General features: G+C 38.3%; 1 protein-coding gene across 13 annotated transcripts in view; it reads left to right on the top strand.

The window, feature by feature from the left end:
• The window catches only part of SYT1 (synaptotagmin 1), a 375109-nt gene that overhangs the window by 56538 nt on the left and 292604 nt on the right, over positions 1-25967 (top strand). The gene's annotated exons all lie outside the window — the stretch shown is intronic.

The following is a 25967-nucleotide window of genomic DNA, read 5'->3' on the forward strand; positions in this document are numbered from 1 at the left end:
TTTGAACATGCAAATAGGAAGCTACATTAGTGTGAGGAATGAGAAAACTAAGAGTGGCTGGTGGTGAATATGGCGATACTGCCCGTGTTTACAGAAGTGAATGAATGAATTAATTGGATTAAATGGTTGTTGTGGGTTTTTCGGGCTCTTTGGCCGTGTTCTGAAGGTTGTTCTTCCTAACGTTTCGCCAGTCTCTGTGGCCGGCATCTTCAGAACTGGATTGAATTAACGAGTTGAATTGAATTAAATTGAATAGTTAATGTAAGTGGTAGAAAGCCCACTTGATTCTGTGGCCTTTCACTGTGGTTAACTGGTTTCAAATTTGGATGTATGGACTATATAGGCAGGTACTTAGCCACCTTGCATGTCCAAACAACACAGAAAAATAGCTTGGGATGGTTAATACCATACATACAAAACTAATTGGTTAATACCTACTTCTGTAAATGTAGCATATGACAAGGGTGAGAAGCTTGTGGCCACATATTAATGAACTCCTGCTCCCATCATCTTTCATCAATGGCGTATCAGTCAGGGCAGGGATGGATAGGAAGTGGAGTTCAACAACATCTGTAGGGCCACAGATGCCCCACTAATGGTGCAGAGCAAAAAACAAAGGAAGATTCCATCAAACCATATGCTTAAAACCATACATATTTCATGTTAGTTTTTATGAAATGTTTAAAAACTACACAAATAAGTCAAAATTGTGCAGTGATACTTGTGGGTGATTTTGAGTACATCCTTTAGACAGGCTTTCAAAATGAAGCTTTACACAAATAATCATGAAAATTCTTTGAATGTTTTGAAGTTTTAAAATATTTTATGAAACTTTCATTTCCCTAGTATGTGCTGTTGATAAAGCTGTTTCTAGAGCTATCTAAGGATTATTGCTTGACCCAGTTTTGTTCAGTAGTGTAACAGGCTGAGTGTCATTGCCTGTAGCACCCAGTCTTGATCCTATTTGGGGAAGGTTTATAAGCTTCTGGCAAGTTCAGAAGGTCCTTTTCGGGAAGATATAGAGAAAGGAAGAAGTATTGCAGAAGGCAAGTTATAGATTATTATTTGAACATTCTTCTTAAAATATCCTTCCTGACATCGCCTGGATGTGTGTGGGGGGGAAATGTTGTTCTTGGGTTGGCGCCGAGACCATAGACACTGAAGGGCACACTTACATTGCTGACAGATGTCTCTAAATATATGATGACTTGATTTTTTAAAAAAGGTGACCACAGCAGTTCTGAAGACAAAGTCCCAAGACTTGGTTTTGAATATAACATATGCTTCTATTATCCATGTGACTTTGCAGTAATGAGAAAAAGAAAGTACACTCTCTTTGAATTCTATGGTTTTATATATCAGGACACAATAAAAAAACATCTTGTCCTTAGCAAGTCTGAAAATTAGGTAAATACAACCTCAGAGGAACAACAACACATTACATATTACATTGCACCATGATTTATTTTACAAAAATAAAGCCAAATTGGAGAAGCCGTGTGTGAAAAACTAAGAAATTGAGACAAAGAGAAGATAACCTAGTACAAAGGATAGCAGAGTACCTTTACATTTAGGAATTATGCAGGATAATAGGAGTATAAGCTGGCTGGATAGCTCAGTGGTTCGGGTATCTGGTTGTAGACCCAGAGGTTGAGTTCAATTACAGTCATGCCCCGCTTAATGATTGTCTCGCATTACAACGAATCTGCTTTACGATGATTTTTGGGGATCACAATTACGATCACAAAACAATGGTCTAAATGGGGGAATTTTGCTTAGCGATGATCGGTTCCCTGCTTCGGGAACCGATTTTGGCTTTACAACAATCAAATACAGCTGATTGTTGGGTTTTCAAAATGGCCACCAGGTGCTTAAAATGACTCCCCGCTGTGCTTAGGGATGGATTCCTCACTATACATGCACCGAAAATGGCTGCCATATGGCGGATCTTCGCTGGACGGTGAGTTTTCAGCCCACTGGAACGCATTGAATGGTTTTCAATGTGTTTCAATTGGCTTTTTAATTTCGCTTTATGATGTTTTCGCTTAACAGCGATTTTCCTGGAATGGATTATCGTCGTTAAGCGAGGCACCACTTGTACTCACTATGTCACCTGTGAGTAGAGCCAGCCTGTGTGGCCTTGGGAAAATTGCACAGTCCCAGGGCACACCACAGAAGAAGGGAATAATAAATCACTTCTGAGTACTGTACTCTTTACCTGGAAAACCCTGAAAAGGGGTTGCCATAAGTCAGAATAGACTTGACAGCATATGGATGGTGATGATGATGTATGTTTCTACTTAAAAGTAAGACCCAATGAATTCAGAGGAGTTGTTTTCAAACAAGGAAGCATAAAATTGCAGATGAACCAGATGCAGTTTTTGCTATCACTGCATGGAAACTGCACTTTCAAAAAAGTTTTCTTCTGTACAACTCTTGATGGTACTGATGTCTTGAATCTGTTCACTCAGCACAGAAGGAAGAAGATCATTGTAGCGGACTAATTTTCTTTAATGTATGAGAAGGGAAGTGTTCTGAAAGTGGGAAAAATTCTCATTTGGAATCAGAAGTTGGGATGTTGAAGTGGAGCTTTACTTGAAGTAGAAGAATCTATACCCTCACCCCCCACAAACTTGGAATAACAGCACATTCTTCTTTGGCAGTGCAGATTTCAACCCTACCCCAACCCCAAATTAAAGTCAGGAATAAAATGGGGATCATTGAAGTTCTCTTAGATATCTCCACTAAGATTCATATCCAGATTGCATCCATCATGAATACCTTTATTAAGGGAAAAAAGCAACCCCGGAGGGAGGGATTATAAATAATGAAATAAATAAATTAAATTCCTTTCAAGCTGGGAACAGAAATGTATTTGTGAGTAGGATTAATCTATGCTTTATGCTGAACCTGAAGGCCCTTTAAGCCTGTGACATATGGTCATTCAAGGAGTCAGTTCGTGTTGCTCAAAACTACCACACAGGGTGAGTCACTTGGAAAAAAAAATAGTTCATTGATACAACTCAGTGTAAAGTCACCTTGAAGAAGAAACTATTCTTGAAAAGAACATCAAGGTATCTTTTAAGTTCCCATTGATATTGCGCACGTTGTACCTTATGTTAATGGAATGTACAAATCTTGGTTTCTGCTTCCACACTGTTGTTATGTGTCATCAAGCCCCCTCTGACTTATGGTGACCCTATCAATGGGCAATCTCCAGAAAAGTCATATTCTGAACAGCCCTGTTCAGCTCTTGTAAATTTAAGCCCCAGGTTTCCTTGTGTTATAAAGAATCTGCATTATGAAGAATCTATAGATTTTTTTTAAAAAGAGGGTATTAAACCTAGACACTCCTTTTTTTAAAAAATGTATAGATTCTTTATAATAGAGTTCCATCTTATGTGGAAAAAATGTGCAGTTTACTCACATACAGTGGTGTCAGGGCTGTCATGGATCATCATTGATGATTGGGTATGTTTCTTCACAATAACATAAGGCAACTGGATAGCCTTAGAGGAATAAAAAGGAACGGGGTAAGATTTGTGGGTAACATTGTGCTGTTCCATTCTGTGCTCTTGAGGTGACTGACTGTGTGTGTCATTTGACCTAATAGTATGATTGGCCCTTGTTCTTGGCATTGATGCCTGATAACATTTGCTGCTTGTATCATAAGTGAAATAGTTTCAGAATTCTTTTATATTTTGAATGTGGTATAGATCCAACTATACCAAAACTATACCATGTGCTTGAAAACAGCACAGTGTTACCCAGAAATCTTAGTCAGATTATTAATATGAGCCCAACTATCCTTCATAAGTGAGTGAAACATTTTAATGTGTGAATTATAGTAAATAACTATTCACTGTATCATCCAGTGTGATTCAGCATTGAATGGGGTGAAGAATATGCCCTGAAACCTTGATCTGTATTGCTGCATTGTATGACTGTGATTATATAAGACAAATGCTGGAAGAGATTAACATCAGTGACATCTGACCACTTCATATTAAGTACTTCCAATTATACTGGTCTCACCAAAGTAATTACTCTATAAATAGATACTTAAGTACAGGTTTGTTACATGCAATGGCAGTGATGCAGGATGCTAGCTGTTTTGCTTACTGGTTAACATATAAAAGATATATTGAAAGTTATATGCCTGGTACATCTTTTCAAAGGTGATAATTTTCTTTTAAGTGTTACAAAATGATTGAACAGAAAATAACTGGTACTTTCAAGTATAGCCCATTTCTTGGAAGAAGAAAAGGAAGGAAGGAAGGAAGGAAGGAAGGAAGGAAGGAAGGAAGGAAGGAAGGAAGAGTGCCTGGCTCAATTTCTTCTAATTTGCTAATTGGAAATAGCAAATTGGCTTTATTTAGGACATTATTGCTGGGGGGGGGCTGGCACATTTAAAGAGGCCACAGACTGGGAACAGTTCACCACACACCACCTTATAAGCTTTGTTATGCAATTTATACAATCGTGATTTGGCCCATATTTTTTCATATTGTGCTTAGAGTGATAGATTAGGTCTCAGGAGGCCTGGGTTTGAATCTCTGCTCAGCTATGAGGGGAGTGGAACTGGTAAAATCACTCCTTAAACATCTCACCTATTAGAGTCTCTATAAATCAATTCTGACTTGATAGCACATGACAACAACATGGTAAGCTAGACATTCCTTGTTGCTTTTGTGATGGTCCTTGCGGCGTCTGCCCAGGTCATCAATATTAATATGATACCTGCATAGACCAATGGGAGTGCTGGAGGGGTGGAATCATGAGATATAAGAGACTCAGCAGGAGGAGGGGGAGTTTAGATAGGGAGATAGAGAGACAGGGCAATAGGGAGTTAGAGTTGAAGAGATTGAGAGAATTTTGGAGTTTGGGTGGGTGAGTGGTGGTTGAGAGGGATAAAGGAGAATGTTTGCTTAACAGTTAACAACATTTCTTATTCTATCAACATCTGTAACAATAAACAATTTCTATTTGGTTCTTTAAAATGACATATGGCCTGGACCTCGATTATTAATATTAGATATTGTTGATGAAATCAACTGGTGGCAGCTGAAGGAAACATAGTGTCAGCTTCTAGTTTGGTAAAACAAACGGGCAACGTGGGAATCATGACAGTCCTGAATTCAGTCTCTTTCAGGTGTTGCTTTGCACAATAATGCCCAACTAGGCATAATTTAGTTTTTTAAAAAAATTTACTTAGTTTTTACGTGTGTTAGGAAACATTAGCAAAGCAGAACTATTTAATACATTGTGCTTCCTTAGGACATTAATTTAAATGGCTAAAGCTTCTACAGTAATAGATGAAGATATGTGCAAGCTTCAGAACTTTGACTCTTAGTCCATGAAAACTAACCACCCAAGCCTGGCTTGCATATTTAGCGATTTCTAGAGGTATATTGCTGTGGAATGTTTGCTTTTAAAAATGTTTTAATAGATTTTAAGTATTTTTAATGAGTTTGTCAATCCAAAGCTATGATTCCATCTTCACCTTGTAGACTTCCTGAACCAACCTGAACTTTTGCACCCAATACAGTTTGAATCTGGGGGGAGTAGTCGAGGTGAGGCCCCGGTGGGCTACTTAGGAGTGCCAGCTGTGATTTCACTCAGCTGCTGCCAATGTAGTACGTCCAACTCTGGCATCTACTTCACTTTGCAGAAGCTTTGGAAGCTTCAGTACTGTATATCAAACTAAGAGCTAGGTACTTTTTAAAAACAGAATCATAGAAAGGTGGAGAAAGGTGAACAATATTGATTCCCTAGGACCTTTGCAGCTTTCAGTGCTTTCATACCATTATAGTATCTTCCAGACAATTTTATTTGGATGGACACTGTTTTATGGTTCCATGTTCTGAAGACAGCTCACAAAAGATGGTACTGGAAGATAGCTGTTCTGCTCAGATATTTTCCAGACAGCTGTGCTTCCCTCAACTGTATAGTCCTTTTCAGGTGTTGCACTAGCAGGTTTCACTGTAAGCATGAAGACAACCAGTTTATCAGGGTCTCCAATCCAGTGGAGCAGAATTACATACTGTATCTTCCTTGTTAACATGACGAGTTTGGAATAACAAACATGAGACTCCCCTCCCCCTGGCATTCTTACCGCAAAGTCCTTTACAACTAACTACTGAATATGGCTTATTTCTTTTTCTTTTCTTTCTTTTCTTTCTTTCTTTCTTTTTTCTTTTCTTTTCGTTTTCTTTTTTCTTTTTGCTTCTCCAGAATGATGGAAACTCTGAAGTAGTGTTTCATTTGAATAAATGAAAGCTTAATCCAAATAAAAAATAAATAAAAAAAAAATAAAAAAATAAGGCAGTGTTGTTTTTGCAGATATCTAATTATCCAGGAATGAGGCCCTCCTCTTGACTTGTTGAGTGTGGTGCTTTTTATTTAAGGTTCCTTTTTGAAATTTCACCTGGTCCAAAATGAGGTTGGGCTCAGCACATCATCATAGGACTAGCAGATCATACCTGATACTGAACCAAAAATAACATGTTACAAGCAGTGGCATGATGCTTAATATATCACTTTGTTGGAGCAAAAGGGAATAGCAATGCTATTCCTGGAAAGAAATGCAATGCCCTGTAGCATAATTACTTATGGATAATAAGTAACGTTATTGCTAAAATTTAGATGGGAGATCTCTTGGAATTTTAGGGGGGCATTTTGGCCCATTTCCCCATTCTTGATATATTATTGTAACATTATCGTCTTCTTCATCATCAATAATGACAAAAATGTGCTACTTGTAATGAACTCTGCGTTACTTTTTCAGAAAGAATGAGTAACACTGATGTATTAGTTTAAAAAACACACGATGTTGTGAGCTTGATACATTTGTGCCTTCTTTCTATGCTCACTAACATTTTTTGTCCAGAGTTTCATATTGGAACCTTATCTTTTATTGCTATGAATAGCTGTCTTATATAATGGCATTTTTGGCCACCTGTATTATATCCAGGCTCAGTTCAAGTTGCCTTCTCTGGCCACTAAAACCATTGAGTCACAGTATATTAGGAAGCACCTCTCCTTACAGGACCTTGGTGGGAAACTACAGTTCTGTGCCTGAGATCCTTCTCCCTGTCTCTACCTGTGGGAGATGTGCAGTGATAGATGTGGGGGATAAGACTTCTGTCGGTGGATTCTAAAATGTAGAAATGCTTTGTGAAAGTGGTACATCTAGTTGTATACTTTTCAAAAAAGTTTGAAAATAATTTTATTTAAGTCTTCTTCTATGATTGTTTGGCTCTTGGAGAAGTGTAGAAAAAGATGCTTAAACTGAAAAATAACAGCACAAACAATCCCATGGGATGAGATACTTTGGATGTAGATGTCACAGACTGATATCCTCATTAATATTGTTTAATTGCAGTGATTGCATTGGTCATACAGTGATGCCTCACAAAACGAATGCCTCACGCAACGAAAAAATTTGCAAGACGAAATTTTTCTGTGGCTGTGCTTCACAAGATGAATAGGAATGCATTAATTAAATTTCAGTGCATTCCTATGGGAAACTGTGCTTCGCAAGATGAAATTTTCGCAATACAAAACGACTCGCAGAATGAATTATTTTCATCTTGTGAGGCATCATTGTATTCTAAACTTGTTTTCATTGTAATTAAACTTCTTGTTAATATGTTTCCATATTTCTACCATTGAAACAACTATACAATTTCACTGGCATCCAGAAAAGGGGTGCAAGCAGATTGTATCCCCCAACTGACATCATTTGTTAATGTATCATGAATCTGAGTCAATAGACACTGAGGGCTGGTTCACAGAATCTATTCCTCTTTACATTAGTAGGAAAAGACCCTTTGTCCTGGGTATGTACTGTGATAGGAAACAATAGCATTAATGAAGGTACATTCAGATATGGCCTGTGAAAACTGAAGCCTGGCAGAATTACAACCGTGAAAGAAAATACTGTCCTATCCCCGAATTCATTCTGGTTTCTCCATCCTGTTTGCTGCTCACATGCAGAACAAGCTTTAGCCTTAAGGCTGAATTAGATAAGACACTTACCACATATTTAGAAGAAATGTTTGCTATAATAGCTAATTTAACCCTTATCTGGGAATTTACACTCCTACAAGGACAAATGGTTTGGACACACCATTCCATGCCCTGTTCACAATTCCTGTGTTCTTCTATGCCAGTGGAGGCAAACCTTTTTCCGCTTGAGTGCCCAAAATGAGGGGGTGGGGAAGAAACCAGTGGCTGCTGTGCCACCTGGAAGACCAGAACCGGAGCAGGAAATGGCAGTTTCAAGGGGAATCATGGGGACGGACAGGAAGTTAAAGGGGGAATCATGGGAACAGATAGGAAGTTAAAGGGGGGATCATGGGGACGGACAAGAAGTTAAAGGGGGAAGCATGGGGACAGACAGGAAGTTAAAGGACCCAGAACAGGAAGAGAAAGGGGGAATCCCAGTTGCAGCCACTTCAAAAGGTTTGTCACGTGCCAGAAGGGCTTCGTGTGCCAGCTGTGGCACACGTGACATAGGTCCGCCATCACTGCCTATGCCCTGATCTTCCAGGATTATAAATCATAGACATAATTTATTGAAACATTTCACCTTCAAAAATTCAGTCTCCAAATGTGGGGCTGCCTTTTATTCTTCATAAAAGAGTAACCTAGCTCAATGTAATCTAGGTTTACATGACTAGATCCTAGTTTGAAGCCATATCTTGATTAAATCCTTTAGGAAATATTGTTGGCTTAGTATTCCAAGTCCCTTATCCTCTTCCCACACATGTCAGTCAATGGATCTCTGTCCAGATCTGACAGGCACATATCTGCCATTCCATGCAAAAGTTGGCAAATAATTTTATTTATATTCTGCATAGCACTAATATATACATAGCAAGAGCATGCTCTGCTTGAGGTGTTTCTTTAAAAATACATGCTCATCTGATGAGATAACATAAAATTATATTATAGTTCTTAGCTCCTAGCATATTAGATTAAGATAATCAGAGAGATGAATAATTTAGACCAATGAGTGAAGAGATTATTAGGAAAACTGGCTCAGCTCCAATTTACTAGCCATCCTTAGTTAATTCTTGGAACAGAATTTGCAAAAGGCGGCTTTATGTATTTGTGGAGTATCAAGGGAACAGCTGTTCTCTTTGTCTGCTTTTCATAATGTGCTTTACGAATTGACAGATTTGAAACTCATGCAACAATCCCTGTAAACACAAACCAGAAAGGTGGCATCATTTTTCATGAAGACATAGAATATATTTAGATTTTTGGATCTCAACATAGACACTTCCGCTTTCCAATCACCATAGGACCGAGGCAGCTATATGGCTGTGGAGCGTGAAATATGTGCTATAAGAAAATATATAACTTTATTTTGTCTGTTAGCCATTAAATTCACTTGTTTTTAGATTTGCTTGTAGTTGCTTTGATCTCCTAACTGTTGAACAGCTCTTCCCCTTTTGAAATATGGCCACCTTCAGTTTGTCTTAGGATTAGGTCCCACATTGGGAGACACAGCCTTTTGATGTTACATTTTTTTTCATGAAATGTATACTGAGTCAGGAGGCTTTTCTTCAAAAATGATATTTTATTTCAGATAAATGTTGTTTTTAAAATAATCCTCAGTATTATAGAACAATTCCATGAATGTGTGTGTGTGTGTGTGTGTGTCTGTAGGAACTGTATTTTCAAACAGTTGCTGTTTTGTGATTTTAAATCTTTGCTGATAAGTTATAGGCATTTTCCTATTCAGTATCCTGCTAGATATTTGTTTTTAATTTCTTGGTTAAGCCTGAAGTCTGGCAGTCTTGGCAATTCTGTATTTTTCCAAATAATGAAAGATTAAAATTAGTGTATCATCTAACTACTTCTTGGAAGACAGAAAAGTTTTAATTTGTTTTGCTTTGTTTGTTTATTCATTTCATTTATGTATGCCATTTTTCTTCCAGAACTGGAACCTAGGGTAGCTTGCAAAAAAATGAAAAAAAAATGGCAGATTTAAATACAATAAAAAGGAAAACAGTAAGATATTTACTGATTTAACATCAATTAAAATAGAAAGTTGCCCGGTGATCAGTATGGGTTAGCAGACATGGAAAAGAAGATAAATATGCATGGGAATGTGATTTTGAATCTGCTGTATGAAATAATGGCAGTGGAATAAGGTCATAATTTGGCTTTTAAAAAAAATATCATTTCCTTACTTGTCCATTTTGTCAGGCCAGACATTAAATGTTACAGAAATCATTTAATCGCAAGAATCATCTGTAGATCTTATGAGTACCAGACACCTCCTCTTCCACTGAGGTACACTATTTTCTGTCCCCAAAAGTTCTTTTTTATTGTTCACAGCCTTCTGTGGGAGAAACTGGCTTTGTGTGCAACTGTTTCACACTGGTGGAACAATTCACTTCACATGAGCATCAGGGACTAAGTACTAATCATGTCAGTGCTCAGTAAACCATGTCTGAAAGATTGCTTGTTCCTCTGGGCTTAATATGGATAAAGAAGTCTTGAAAAAAGAAACCGGAAATGTGCCTTTTTCTGATAAGAAAAAGCTTGAATTAGTGGCAGTGTACCAGATTTCCTTCCCAGGTGTTTCATTATATTGTTGAGAGTATTCTGTGGTTTAACTTTTTTTTGGCAGAGTCTCCTTCTGTTTCAGCTGGTGAAGGAAATACTCGAACTTTTCCTTTGTCCGCTGTGTGATCTATCCTAGCTATCTCTCACTTAAAATTATTGGATACACTGAGTTTACAGAGAATTTGTGACATTATAATTTTACCAGTAGATAATATTCTACTTAAGTGTGATTTACACATTTTCTGAATAAACAAACTTGAGGACCAAGAGGACAGATTGTTCCAGAGGCATAAATCTTTTCTCTCCAGGATGTGCAGCCATGTACAATCGCATTAGCAAAACAGCTGCTCTCTTTGTGTGGTTTATTCGATAGATTGTTGTTGTAGAACCTAACGAGAATAAAACCAATTAGCTGATTAGAAATAAGATATGACATAGGAGAAGCACTTTTTTAAAGGTTTAATAAAATACCCTTTTTTTTAGCCGAGATGCTAAGGAAGTGTTGATGCAAACATTTCACAGGAAATTGCTGCACGGCACATTATTGCTAGAGTTGCTGTTGCCCAGAAGTAGAATTGCAACAATAGGTATCTCATTCTTCCTTTGAAATATGCATTTTAAAAAAAATGAACAGTAGCACATTGATCAAAGCTAGCATTCAAAAGGAAAGGAAAGCAGGCACCAGATCCAAACATTTAAAAGGTTTTTGAATAGCACAGGGCAGTTATTTTCAAAGGGGATCTCATCTAAATGTAAATTTGGTATTGGGTTATCAAAGCAGTTATAGAGGTGAGGGGTGTGTGTGTGTGTGTGTGTGTGTGTGTGTGTGTGTGTGTGTGTGTATGTATTTTGGGCTCTTTGGCCATGTTCTGAAGGTTGTTCCTAATGTTTCACCAGCCTTGAAACATTAGGAAGAACATTTGTTTGTTTTTTTAATTGCTCTGTATTTTCCAGGATCAAAGCCATGTACCACACTTGCAAGGCAAAGGTTCAAGGTGATTAGTGATGTGGATTACACAAGAATTATACCCTCAGTCATACTTTTAGAGAAAATACCATACTACCAAGCTTATAAAAAGTGTTTTCTGAAACTGTTACACCTGCCTAGTTGTAACATATTTGAGCCTTCTAGTCAGATGTTTTATCATCTCACCATCAGGCAGACATTTTTCTTCCCATCCACTTGATTTATGTATCATTTCTCCAGATGAAGAGTTTTGGTGAACTCAAATGTACACTTATTATTATGTGCCTAAAGGTTTGTCCTAATAATAGTATTGCCCTAATATAGATTTTGGAATTTTTGTTTGAGCCAACATAGCTGTTAGCTGTTTATGCTTATAAAGAGTTATAACTGTTATGAACTTCTAGAACGGTGTTCAAGATAAAAGCATCTAAGAACTAGATATATTTTTAAATGTGACAAAAATAGCAGTAAGGTCAATTTTATTGATAAAATTACATATACATTTATATAGCTATTGATGACCCCCGTGTTTTACTGTTTGTCTGAAGTCTTATCCTGCACAACTGAGATGATAAGAATAATAACAAATAATGGGTGGCATCCAGTTAAGTGCATCCATTGGTGGGTAGATGGCTCATCAGTGGATGCAAGAGGAGGTGATTCCTCTCCCCACACAGAATCTGTACAACAACCATAGGAGACTTCCTCCCTCTATTTTGTTTCTCTACCATCTGCCTCTTTCTCTGCCTCTTCCTTTCTAAGTGCCAGTTGAAATTCTGCCTTGGAAGGTTTCCCACCCCTCTGAATCATAGAATATTCAGGATGCTGTTTGGAGACAGAGGGGGGAGGATAGTTTTTGCAGAATCTGCTTCTATCAGTGTACATACTCAGCTGGATCCTGGCTAGTTATACAAAACATTTGTGGAGCATTTTCAACTACTGTATTGCTCTGCATTTATGTCATTATAAATCCTACAACAACACTGTGTTGAGGGGAGTTGAAGGTAAGAGAGAATGGCTTGCCTAAGGAGATCTATACTCTTGGCAGAAGTGAAATTTGTATCAAGCAGTTCCGGATTATTAATTCAGTTTCTCAGCAACTATCTGCTGGATAGGTCAGTAGTTTAGGTATTGAGCTGAAGAATTTATTTATTTATTTATTTATTTATTTATTCATTCATTCATTCATTCATTCATTCATTCATTCATTCATTCATTCATTCATTCATTCATTCATTCATTCATTCATTTTCTTTGGCTTTTATACCGCCCATCTAGATGAATCTGAGCAGTTTACCGTCCAAAAAAGCAATAAAATTAAAAACATCAATAAGAAGACTAAAACAAGCAAACATAATCCAAGATGGAAAAACCAGGGGAAGAAATTAAGTAATGTCAGGAGGGAAGGCCTGCCTGAAGAGCCAGGTCTTCAGTTTACTCTTGAAAACTCCCAGTGAGGGAGCTAGGTGGATCTCAGGGGGGGACGATGTTCCAAAGGCGAATCAAGGGACTGAGGCTTGATACCCCACTGTGCCTCTTTAGCAGAGGCCAGACTTGAGGATCCATAGGGTCCCTCCCAGTTCTGGAGTTCTAAGATCCTTCACTCATATTTTACCTTGAGTGAGATTTAGAGCCAGATTTAGTATTGAACTGGTTGGATTGCTCAGTATGTTGGATATCTGGCTGTGGAGCCAGAAGTTGAAAGTGCTCTTAGATAATGGTAAACTACATCTGTGTATTCTACAGTATGGCTAAGAAACTGTGGAAGGAGTCTGTATGTCAGAACTGACTTTATTGCACATATTTATTATTAGTCTTATACACCTGCTTTTCTCTCTTGCGCTACAACTGCTGGGAGAAGGAAATGTGAAAAATGGGGTTTGTGCCAGAGTCAGGGAGACTCTGCCTTATCCCATCCCCAGCAACTTCTCAGGGAGCAAGTAGTATCTGAATAGTTACAGTATGGTCAGTAATATACAATTGGTCAACTTGATTTTATATTTGCATCTTTAAATAAAAGCTAGTCAACCCAATTTGTACTCATTCTAATTGTTTTTGGAATTTCGAGATAGGTCAACTATGATTCATTTCTACCTCAGCATAAAAACAAATGACTTACAGCTCCTTTTGTTTTTGACCAGTCCAGTGGGCAGTAGGAGAGACTGGATGTTTCTCTCCAAGATGAGAGACAGAGGTTCATCCTTGGAGGAGGATATCCAATCTCAGATTCCCATTTCCTGGGATCCACAGACATTTCATGGAGTTCTGCCTCTGTGAGTTCTGACATCAGAGAAGGGAAGGAGAGGAAGAGGAAAAATAATTTGACCAGTTCTTGGGGACTAAGAGCCAGTCTCAAGAATTTGCATGAATTAATCTGTGAATGTGGCAAGTATCTACCTATTCCATGAGGGGAATATTAATTGATTAAATCTGAAACAACATTTTAGAAAGGTTTAGGGATACACAAAGTCCCTAAAGCCCTTTGTCACTTTGTATTTTCCTTACATGGACATTTATTAATACTGTTATGATTTATTTTGAGGAATGAGACCAGTTCAGTTTTAGTGAGTGGGTGCATGGGAACTATGTCATCCTTCCCGTCAGCTTTGCAAGAGGCTCCTTTGCAATAAAGGAAAGCTATAAAGCAAGGATGGCCAGCTCTGGTTTGGGATCTGCAAAAATGATGGCTTTGCAAATATGCTTCTTAAACTGTGATTCCCCTGCTTTCTGACCACTGCCCCATCCTTTTAGGACTGATGAGGATTGCAGGAAAAAATAAAATAAAATTTAAAATGGAGGGGCCACAATTATTCAACCATATTTTAAAGGCAATAGAACCCACCTGTTGTTGTGTACTGTCAAGTCGGAACGGACGAAGCCCTAATGGGGCTTTCAAGATAGTGAGATTTTTACATGTTCCCACACCCCCAGTGAGTTACCTTAGCTGAGCAGGGATTTGAATCCCGACTTCCTGAGTCCTTGTCTGCCACTTTGTCTACTACACCACACCGGGTACCTACTCAGAAGTAGTTGTTGCTGAGTTTTATTGTACGGTCATAGACCCGAAAATTCAAAGATAAAAACATTATATTAGATATATAAAGTAAGTAAGTTGTTAGAACATGTCGACAGTATAAAACTTGAGTCATGTGGTTGTCTTAATATAACATTTAACAAATTCGTAAAACTGAGAATAAAAACTTAGCCACTGACTGTGTTACTAGTTGGTTCTTTCAGGACAGCAGAAATTTCAGGTAGTCTGTGGGAGGTATACTAGTACATTTACACATTATTGGGTAGAGGTAACAGATACGTTCAGACCTATATAAGCTACATTCTAGAATTGTGCGTGCCAAGGACTCAACTGTTTCTTCCCCAGAGGGGCATATCCTTTCTCCATCAGGAATGACATTAAAGGCTGAGGGAAAGTAGTTAAACCTAGCCCTTGAGAAGACAAAACGATACCTTGGTACTGTGCTTTGATATAGGTAATTTGCTAACTTGGGAAAGTTAAAATTTAAACCAAAGTACATTGGTGAACAGGTCCTGTCTGCACACGTTAGTGAATACTGGACATCTATGTCTTTAATGTGTTGTACAAGCATTGACGTAATACTGTCATACAGATCACAATTAGGGTAAGATGTAGAGTAGATGGGAATCTATCAAACCCCATTCAAGCAGAGAGAGGAGTTCACCAAGGTTGTATTCTGGCACCTACGTTATTTAATCTGTACCTAAATGACCATCCTAAGAGCTGCACAGCACCTGAATTGCATCCCCCGAAACTGGCTAAAATCAGTGTGCCTCTACTACTATACGCAGATGAGGCGGTTATCATGTCACTATCGGCAGTTGGTCTTAAATGAATTCTACGTGCATTTATGAGTTACTGCAGGAACAACCTACTAACAATTAACTTCAAGAAAACCAAAATAATGGTTTTCTCTAGACATAGTAAAGTTAAAAAATGGGTTACAGTGGACCCTTGACTTACAGACGGCTTGACTTACAGACTTTTTGAGTTACAGACTTCTCTGGCCGTAAAATTTAGATTTGACTTGCAAACTGAGATTTGACTTACAGACCAGAAAAAAACCAAAATGGAACAAAAACAGCCCTATTATGGGATTAATCGGTTTTCAATGCACTGTAGCTCAATGGAGACTTGACCTACAGACTTTTTGACCTGCAGCCACCGTTCCAATACGGATTAATTCTGTAAGTCAAGGGTCCACTGTACTGCCTGGACTGTATTTTCCTTGCCTTCCCTGAACCTTTCTTGACCTAAGAAAAAAAGAAACAAAATATCCCCCTCTAGTGGTTGAAGGAGGAATAGCATCTTCCCATTACTTTCTATGGACGAAAAAGAGCAGATACGGATCAAATGGTTTTCAATGCATTCCTATGGGAAATGCAGATTTGACCTGAGAACTTTTTGACTTGAGAACTGCCTTCCAATACGGATTAAGTTCTCAAGTCAAGACCCCACTGTATTGAGGGCCAGCATATAGAGCAAGTAAAAACTTTTAAATACTTGGGAATTGTCTTCTCACGTACCCTCTCCTGGTCTTACCATACACAAGCAGCAGTGCAGGTGGCTAATAACACAAGCAAAGTTAGACAATACCACTATGTTCAGGGTGGACAGTTCATCCCTGCTGCTCTACAGATAGTTAAGTATAAAATTATTGCGCAGCTCCTGTATGGTATTGCAATTTGGATAAATGGTTTCAATCCCTCAGTTGAACGTGTTCTATCAAGCTCGCTGTGACTCCTGTTCACTATGCCAAGATGCGTCTCTTCAGCCACCTTGCATTTAGAGGCTGGCCTTCAATCAATGGAATGTCAAGCTTGACTGTATGCATTCCGATTCTGTTTGAAGGTGGTATATGCTCCCACAACCAGTGGGTATTTACACTACCTACAAAAGATGTCTTTGCCAGCTCATGACACAAGGGATTTACAGACAAATTACATATTTTAGGCTTCTCTATGGACTTGTTTCTGAGTCAGCCTTATGACAGTTCTACTCAAAAGTAAATGCTGTTCGCCTCAATTAGATTTATCTCCTTTTAAGATCTGGAGAAATTGTAGTCCAGAGGTACATGTGTGCTTGCCACAATAGCTACTTAGATTTAGGATCCTATTTTCTTTTATTTCAGTATCGAGGATGATTCATTATCTTATGCCTTCTTACCACCCACAATCCAGTTTTATTACTTTGTTGTGTAATCTTTAGTTAGTCCATGTATGTAATCTACAAATTTATCACTTTCAGGGTATTAAGTATAATGATAAAATATTTTGTTCTCTAACTATTTTGTCCTTTTAATTTGGGAAAATGGGGAAGATCATAAACATTATGTAATTCAAAGACATATTTTATTAAAATGACTTCTTCGTGAAGATATTGCAGAGGGATTAGCCATCTATTCTTTGCACCAATATAACAGTTAATTTCCAACTACTGTTGTTTTGATTCCTCTCTCTTAATCAGTATGCAGTTAGGAATGATATTATTTCATCTTCAAATTAACAGCCATCCCAAGAAATAATTAAGTCATTTCTAATTAGTCTCCATTATTTTGTTTTAATTCTGACTTGTCACTGTCAGTCAAAGTGAATACTTACTGCAGCTTCTAATCATGTCTGCATAATGAGAGGATGCATACATAACACACCAGCAGTTGCTTTTACAGCTATGTATTGTTATCCCTTCTAAAGACAGATTGGTAGCTGTTGGGGGGCAAAAAAACAAAACAAAAAACAGATACATTCCAATTTAATTGTGGAGTTCAATTCTAAATTAAAGCTCCAGTTTACATACTCCCTTTAGTAAGGTCTTCCTCAGAAGTTCAGCCCTAGCTTTTGATTCTTTCCCTCCATCACTTTAATTTGTGCATGGGGAAAAATGTCATAGTGCTATACTCTTTGCTCATTCAGTCAAGATAAATCTCTTTCCCCTCCTCCTTTCCTCTTACCGTTCTCTGGTTAAAAACATAAGAATCTCTCTTATGCTCAGTTTTATTTAGCTTGGTTGGCAGTGGCTTTCCAAGGCCTGAATCCACTTGGTAGTCTCAACCTAGAGCATACTTTTGCTATCAATGAGTGTTTACTGAGTCATTATTCAGGAGTTGTTTCTCTGAGACTGCTCTAGGTGGTGCTAGCAATTCTTTCATCTTCCCTATGAAACTGTGGATAGCTTCATCCATCAGCTGATTGCATGGAAATGCTTGTTTAGGGTTGGAATCCAGGTCAGATGTTGGTCCAAACAGGCACTGGGTGGCATTTCTAAAATGGGGTGGGGGCATTTAAACTGTTGGCATAGCAAACCTATGTAGGACTGCTTCATTGATTTCCATTTTTTTTATATTATTACTAATGGATGTGCTTTTAAATAGCTTTAATTTGATTCAGTTAATATCATAGGTTGTTTCACTCTGTTTTCATATTATAACTTTATTGTCTAAGCCAAGTTATTGGTCCCAACTAGAACTAGTAGGGTGTTGACATAACAATTTTATTCATTCAGTGGATTTATTCTAGTTGTGTGTAACAGATGAATTTAACCCATTATGTTTTATTTGTACCTTTTAAAAATCACATTATAAGCCAAACTGTGGCCCAGTTTTTGAAGAAAAGGAGGATATAAATCAACCACATTTGTAAGGACAGACAAATGGATAAATGAGGTGCCTTTTATTCTTCATAACCCATACTGGGTTTTTCTTTGCCTTCTTAGCTAGTTCTGCTTCTTAAAAATATGGATGAAATAACATTCCCATCACTCTAAACAACCATCAGTTTGGGATTTCACTGAGTGTCTTTATACAGATCAAACATCTGGAAAGAATCATCGCTTTAGCCAAAAGTAGTCAATGGGCAAGTCCCACCAGATAGCACAAATTGCATCCAACCTGTCTGGACCAAAGCCCAGCATTAGCATATGTTGCTGTTGTCAGTTTAATCTGGCTGGGACTTTGTTCCTAGAAGTGCTTAATATGTTTTCAAACAGAAGATTCATCTGTGAATAGGGATAATTCATCTACATTGTAATATTTTGACATCCTTTCTCTCTCTAAGTATATGGACAGAGCAGTTCACACATGCTGCCCAATCTATATATGCATGGGGAAATTATTTGCCCCCTCACCTTAAAGACATCGAGCATTTCCCCAGGCAATGTGGTCCATTGAACAGTTTCAGATACAGTCCTATAGAGATACAATTTCCAGTAAGACTGAGTGGCCATTATTAATAATCTAACTATCAAAACCAGTACTTTGTACATCTAATTTCTCTCTTATTTCCTTATCAGTGATGTGAATCCACCAAAACACCTTGATAGAACTTCATGAAGCTAATGGAATTAACTACCGTCCTCAAAAGAATGTGCTATAATATGCTTGTTGGTCTTTCAAATGCTACAGATGGACAATGTTATTTCTGTTGCGACACAGTGAGATGCAGCTGCCCTCTGGAAGGCATTCTACTAGAAGCAATTATTGATGGGATGAAGTTGTTTTCAGGGAACAAAAAGCTACATCCTTCCCAGTTTTGTTGTTCTGTGTCATGTAGAGGAGTGATCCCCAACCTTGGGCCTCCAGATGTTCTTGGACTGCAACTCCCAGAAGCCTTCACCACCACCTCTGCTGGCCAGGATTTCTGGGAGTTGAAGTCCAAGAACATCTGGAGGCCCAAGGTTGGGGACCACTGATGTAGAGGAGATGTGAGAAGAAGTAAGCATCCTTTCTTTCTTTGAGAAGTGTTATATGTAAAAGAAAGTAAATTCAGACTTGCAGAGGGTAAAGGAATGCAACAGTTTTCCTCAGCTAGCAGGAGGCTCAGCTTTCATCTTCCAGAGTAGGGAGTATCAAAATTCTACCTATCAAAGTAGGCATTAATGGGAATGTCTATACAGAATGACTACGTGTTTCCCTGTTCTGGGATTCCATAAGCCTTTTCAATCAGACTTGCAAATGTTTACCTCCAATATCAAACCACGAATCAAAGCACACTAAATGCAAAAAAAATATTACGGTCAAGTGACCAGCTCGTAAAACATATTATATCGCTAAAATATACATAATACAAATAAAGATGTGTACAACAGATAATTCACCAACATTGTGATGTGGCTACAAAAAAGGCAAATGCTATTTTAGGCTGCATTAATAGAAGTATAGTTTCCAAATCCCACTAGTGCTAGTCCCCCTCTGTTCAGCTCTGGTTAGGCCTCACCTTGAGTATTGTGTCCAGTTCTGGACACCACACTTCAAGAAGGACGCTAACAAATTGGAACAAGTTCAGAGGAGGGTGACAAGCATGATCAGGGGGCTGGAAGCCAAGCCTTATGAGGAAAAGCTGAAAGAATTGGGCATATTCAGCCTTGAGAAAACTGAGGGGGTGATATGATAGCACTTTTCAGATATTTGAAAGGCTGTCATACAGACGAGGGGCAAGAAACAGTGGGCTCAAGTTAAAGGAAGCCAGATTTCAGTTGAATATGAGAAAAATTTCCTAACTGTTAGAGCAGTACAACAGTGGAACCAGTTACCTCGGGAGTTGGTGAGTGCTCCAACACTGGAGGCATTCAAGAAAAACTTAGATAATCACCTGACAGATGTGATTTGATTGTGTTCCTGCATTGAGTAGGGGATAGGACTTGATGGCCTTGTAGGACCCTTCCAACTTCACTTTTCTATGATTCTATTATTCTAGTTGTGTACTAGTTATAGTATATGGGGAGAATCAGTTACAGCATTTTTATAGTCATCCTTTGAACCATTGGATTGTCTGGGGAACACTGGTTTGGACAGTCTCTTTAGGGTATTGGGAATCCTTCATACCTATTTGTAAGCATTTGTGAACATTTCGTCCCTTTGGTTGGGACCACAAAATTTCTCTACACTGGACAATAAACCAAATCCTAAATGCAAGATAACGCTGGTGAATAAAATCACCTATTGTGCTTAGCAGACATTTGTTACCATTTGGAGGACAACCTCTGCAAAAAAAAAAAAATGCTTTTTGTGTTATCTAGTTTGTCCTTTGAACCTTGATTCTAGCAGCAAAGAAGTTTATGGGTCTGAAAACACATTTCTTGTTGCAAATCAGAACATGGTTTGTAAACAGTGCAGGCCCAGAAAAAAAAATCTAGCATTTTTGGTCACCCATTATTATGGAAATGAGAAAAATTTTCTTCTTCTTCTTTTTTTTACAATGATAGAGAAAAAATGGCTTCTTGAGACAGGAAGACAGAGCATGTGTGAGACATGAAGCCATTTAGAAGCTTGATGAATCTGAATTAGATGCATTTTTAACAGTAGCTGGGATTAAAGCGTCAGCAATAACATAAGAGAGATAATTAGGATCTCACAATATGCAGCACTTCACTTTGGCGTCAGTTTCATAATATAATAAAAATTTGCCATTTTGCAAGCTTGTCTGATTTTTGGAAAGGCTGGGAACAATTTGATCTGTCCAAGTACATCAGACAGTGACGTGCAGGTGGCTTTAAAACAAAGCATTTAATTAGGCAGAATTTTACTTAAACTACCTGATGATTCATCATCAAGTCCTTTCTCTGTCAGTTGTGCCTTTCTGAGCGATTATTTACGGAATATGTAAGGAAGCTGGACTCTGTGTGCTACTGCTGTGAAGGCTGTGGCACTGTAAATTACTGTTTCCCTATTACTTTCTGATTCAGTATAGATTGTGATGAGTCATTCCTCTATTTTGATTGATGCTCTTTAGAAGCTGTATTCAAAGTCACATTTTGTCAAAGGTAATGTCTTGGTATTATTGGAATAAGCACTGACTGCTTAATCTGGAAGGAGGAGGGAAGTGTGAATCCTATATATTCAGGCAATTTAAGTTTAATTTTCTTCAATTAATTTTACCCACATACTTAATTTTGTTCTTGACAAAAGGCTGCCATGCCACATTGTTTGCAAATTATGTCTCTGTAAATATCACCTATTGCTCAGATTGACTTCTCATATGACTCACAATTTAGCAATGTGTTTTGGTTTCAGCACTCAGTACCAACAGCACTTGATGTCTCATTTCCATATTTCAGAATAGTTTTCTAAACTTCAGGTCAGTGAGGAATCCAGTTTGCTCAAGGTCACTGAGTTAGCTGTTTGAATGCATGGAGGTTTCATTTTTAGTGGGTGGAAAAGTTGTCAGAAAGGATGAGAGATTAGGGACATACGAATTAAGTATTTGGCACAGGGAAGGAAAAGAATTGCCTAAAATTGTGCTCTAAAAGACACAGTAAGGAACTAAACTGGGAGTTACGATTCTAAGAGGAAACTGGATGGGCCAGACTAATGGCTGATCAGATCCAGCCTTCTGTTTCTCCTCACAAGCCTAATGCCTTGTGAGGTCCTCTAGCAAGATAGGAAGGCAATATCATCTTTCCACTGTGTGCTGTCATTTGTTATTTGGAGACATTCCATCTCCAATCCTCCAGGTTTATGTTACTGTTGAGAATAGTGGCAGCATAAGACCTTTGAACATTGTAAGGCTAGACCAGTAAGACCAAGAACCTTTGTTGTTCCTTTTCAAAGTCATCCTAGCTAGTATCCATTTTACTCAATAATTAACTGAGGGAAGAAAGCAGATGAAGAACTGGTGGTCCTCCAGATGTTCTTGAACTGGAACTTCCAGCTAGTAGAGGTTGTTTTCTAGTAAGATCTAGAGAGCCACATTTTCTTCATCACTGCACTGCACGCACACACACGTGCATGCCTACCTTGATGGCTTCTGAAAGTGTGTGACAGTTCTCAGCTTCACATGGCTCCAACTTGGGGATTCATTTTTGTAAGAAAACACACACTGATATAACTATTGATGAATGTTAGAAGGACATGAGTTTCTGCTTAAACTTCAGCTGTGAGGTCAGTCTCTAGGAATGGATGTTCTGAAAGCACTGCTCAGACTATTCCTCTGGAATAAATGATTGTTGCCTAGCCAGGTATTCCAACAAAACTACAACTTCTGTTTGTTGTTTGTTTTTGTTTTTGTTTTTTTGTATATATATTTTTCAGTAATCTGTGGAAGGGCATTTCAGAGAACTATTAAACACTATGCCTTGTGTGTGTGTGTGTGTGTGTGTGTGTGTGTGTGTGTGTGCGTGTGTGTGTGTGTGTGTGTGTGTGTGTGTGTGAGATCTTATCTCTGTCTCAAAATGGCAATCTTGTTTAATATGGTGAGCACCGGAGTGTTTCCACCTCTATATTTAAAAAAATGTGTTATGATGATATATCTGCATTTATTAGTTTAAATTAGCATGTACAAATTTAATGCAAAAATGTTCCCCCTTTTTTAAAAAAAATAAAGAATGCCCTCCCCTTTGTGTTCCTTGTCCCCCATGTTCTTCTTTTTGATGATATCTGGAGTAGTGGTTACCCTACACTCAGGGGTGAGTTATTGCCTGAAACCAAATAACTAAAAGCAAATAAAGTAACAGAAAAATTAAATAGCAGATGGACAGGTCGCAACAAGAAAGACTAATACAAATTGGTTGTTGTGGGTTTTTTGGACTCTTTGGCCGTGTTCTGAAGGTTGTTCTTCCTAACGTTTCACCAGTCTCTGTGGCCGGCATCTTCAGAGGACAGCACTCTGTGCTCTGGTCCTCTGAAGTGCTGTCCTCTGAAGATGCCAGCCACAGAACATGGCCAAAGAGCCCGAAAAACCCACAACAACCATTAGATCCCGACCGTGAAAGCCTTTGTGAATACACTAATACAAATTGCTCTGTGTTTTCTCAGGAGTAAGTTCTATTGAATTCAGTTATTCCCTTCTCACAGGTAAATGTTACAGAATAAAAGCTTAAGAGTAGCAACTAAAAGACAGGAAGGAACCAAAAATAAAATCTTTGCATTTTCCTAATAGTTTCCATTTATCTTAACAAGCTACTAAATTCAGTCATTTGGCACCTTTAAGATTAGCAAATGTATTATAGAATGAATGGGCTGCAGGTTCAAAAAAAGCTCATGTTATAGCACAATGGTTCCCAAACGTGGCCCCCCAGATGTTCTTGAAGAAGAAGTCCCAAACGCCTTCACCATATGCTGTGCTGGCCAGGATTTCTGGGAGTTATAGTCCAGGGACATCTGGGGATCCAAGGTTGGGAAGCACTGCTATAGCAAATCACTCTGTGGTAAAAGTGGGCACACAATTCTTTATTTTGCTGCAACCACTGTGAGAGTAATAACAATCAAGCTGTTTGTGTGAGTGATTGCGAGAGATGTAAGGAACAGAATATGGAATGGAAAAGTACAGTTGGTAGACAGAGCATCTACAGCATCTGCATCATTTTTTGTTGATTTCCATCTTTTGGCAGAGCTGAACCTCCAGCTATGTTTTTCACTTGAGAAGAAGAGCTTAACTTTGCCGCTCACGGCAAACTGCTAAGATTGTACTACTTATTTCCTAAACTTTCCATGTAGAGGCCTTGGCAAAATAAAGACACTAATCTGCAATTAGAGTGTGTTATCTTTCAAAGTGCCTAGTTAAAATGAAGTGTATAATTAGACATGTGAAAGTGCATCTCACCTCCACCCACAATAAGGTGGCATATGCAGCACTGAATAGGAAATTAAACAGGGGCTTTGCCGAATGGAATCTTTCCAGCAGAAGTAGAATTGTTATTTGTGAACTGCATTATGGCTGTCATTTTTGTGACACTATTAAACTGTAAACTTCGGAGTCCACATTTTGTTCACATTTCCAGCAAATTCTATGTAGTAGGTCTTATTTATTCCATTTATTTCACAAATCATCATTGGAGGCTTATAGAGTGATCCAACCAATTACCCAGTGAATATAATACAGCACTGAGAAACTGAACCAAGTTCGATTGATTGATTGATTGATTGATTGATTGGTTGGTTGGTTGGTTGGTTGGTTGGTTGGTTGGTTGGTTGGTTGGTTGGTTGGTTGGTTGGTTGGTTGGTTGGTTGGTTGGTTGGTTGGTTGGTTGGCAAACTCCTGTTGACTGAATCTGAAGGATGTTGCTGGTAATTAAAGATTTCCTACACTTGATTTGCTTGCCGTGTGACTGACTGCAGGTGAGCTTTGGGCAAGCTGGGCAGCCCTGAGAGTGAAGCAGGAATTCTTTCATTACTATCAGGCTCCTCCTGCCAGTTGTATCATCACCCTTATGCAGGGGCAATTTACTCAATAGGATTTTGCCCACATATTTATTTTACTTTCCTGCCTTTCTAATGAAAAAGGCATTTGAATTGACTGTTAACAATAAAATGCAAATTAGAAACAGAATCTTTATTAAAAACATGAAAATAAACTAAATGTAAGTTTAAACTATAAACCAGGAAACCATAGCTAGCACTTAGTCACAGACCAGTTTGGATACCAGTGGCCTGCTTAAATAAAAATGTCTCCATCAGTTGGTAAAGGGGTGACAGGGAGAAAAGGAAACTACCTTTTTCTTTTTGCAGGGAGTTCCAAAGACTGCCACCACTCAGCAGCGAATTCTGCCTCTAGAGAAGCTTGCAAATGTGATTATGTAAACTTGCCTCTTCATTGTGGTGTATACTACCTAAGGGATAGTGGCATTAGTCAATCAAACCAACAAGTCAATGTGGATATTAAAGATTTACATCATAATTCTAGGTGTGTACAGGGATATGTCCCATTTGTGGTCAGTTGGGTTTATCTCTAGGTAAGTGTGCAAAGAACTGTAGGCTTGCTGTAGCACAAAACTGGTTGGACTGGAGTCCACTTCACCTAATTTCCAACACACTGGTTTCATTACTATTACTGAATGTTTTGTTTGTCTTTCTGTACACATTGGTTTATTTTCAGTTTCCAGTATTTACATTTCTTGCACTACCCTGAAACCTCATCATCACTCTTAGTATCTGATGATTTAGTACTATAACTCTCAGAAGCTGTAGCCACCATGGCTAGCATTCAGAGTTTTCTATGATTTATATCCCAGTTTCTTGGGATCCACATTTGGGAAGACTCTGGTAGAATGAAATAGGTTCTGTATCTCAAAGATCTACCATCTGACCTCTTGTTCCAAAGACAACACAAGAAAAAGTCTGAATGTTTTTTAAAAAAGATTTAATCCTAGGCATGTAATGGGACAATAAATTGCTGGATATCCTAACTTGGTGCATGAATGGCTGTGGTCATTGTCACCAATGTTACAGTGAATGTTGGAGTCAGGGTGGTCTTCTGGGATTGCTAGAGCCAGCCTGCTTTGTGATTTACAAGTCAAGATGCAGTGTGGGATTGGTAAATCAGCCGTGGGTTGTGTGGAAGGATGAAGACAACGTATCTGGCACATTTTTGGAAGAGATGCCCCCTGTAGAAGACAAAAGATGCCTGTCACAGCATGTATTTTCCTGATAAATGTATCTTTCATGTAGTGAGC

Source organism: Pogona vitticeps, chromosome 5 (assembly GCF_051106095.1).
Source record: "Pogona vitticeps strain Pit_001003342236 chromosome 5, PviZW2.1, whole genome shotgun sequence".
NCBI classification, from domain to species: domain Eukaryota; kingdom Metazoa; phylum Chordata; class Lepidosauria; order Squamata; family Agamidae; genus Pogona; species Pogona vitticeps.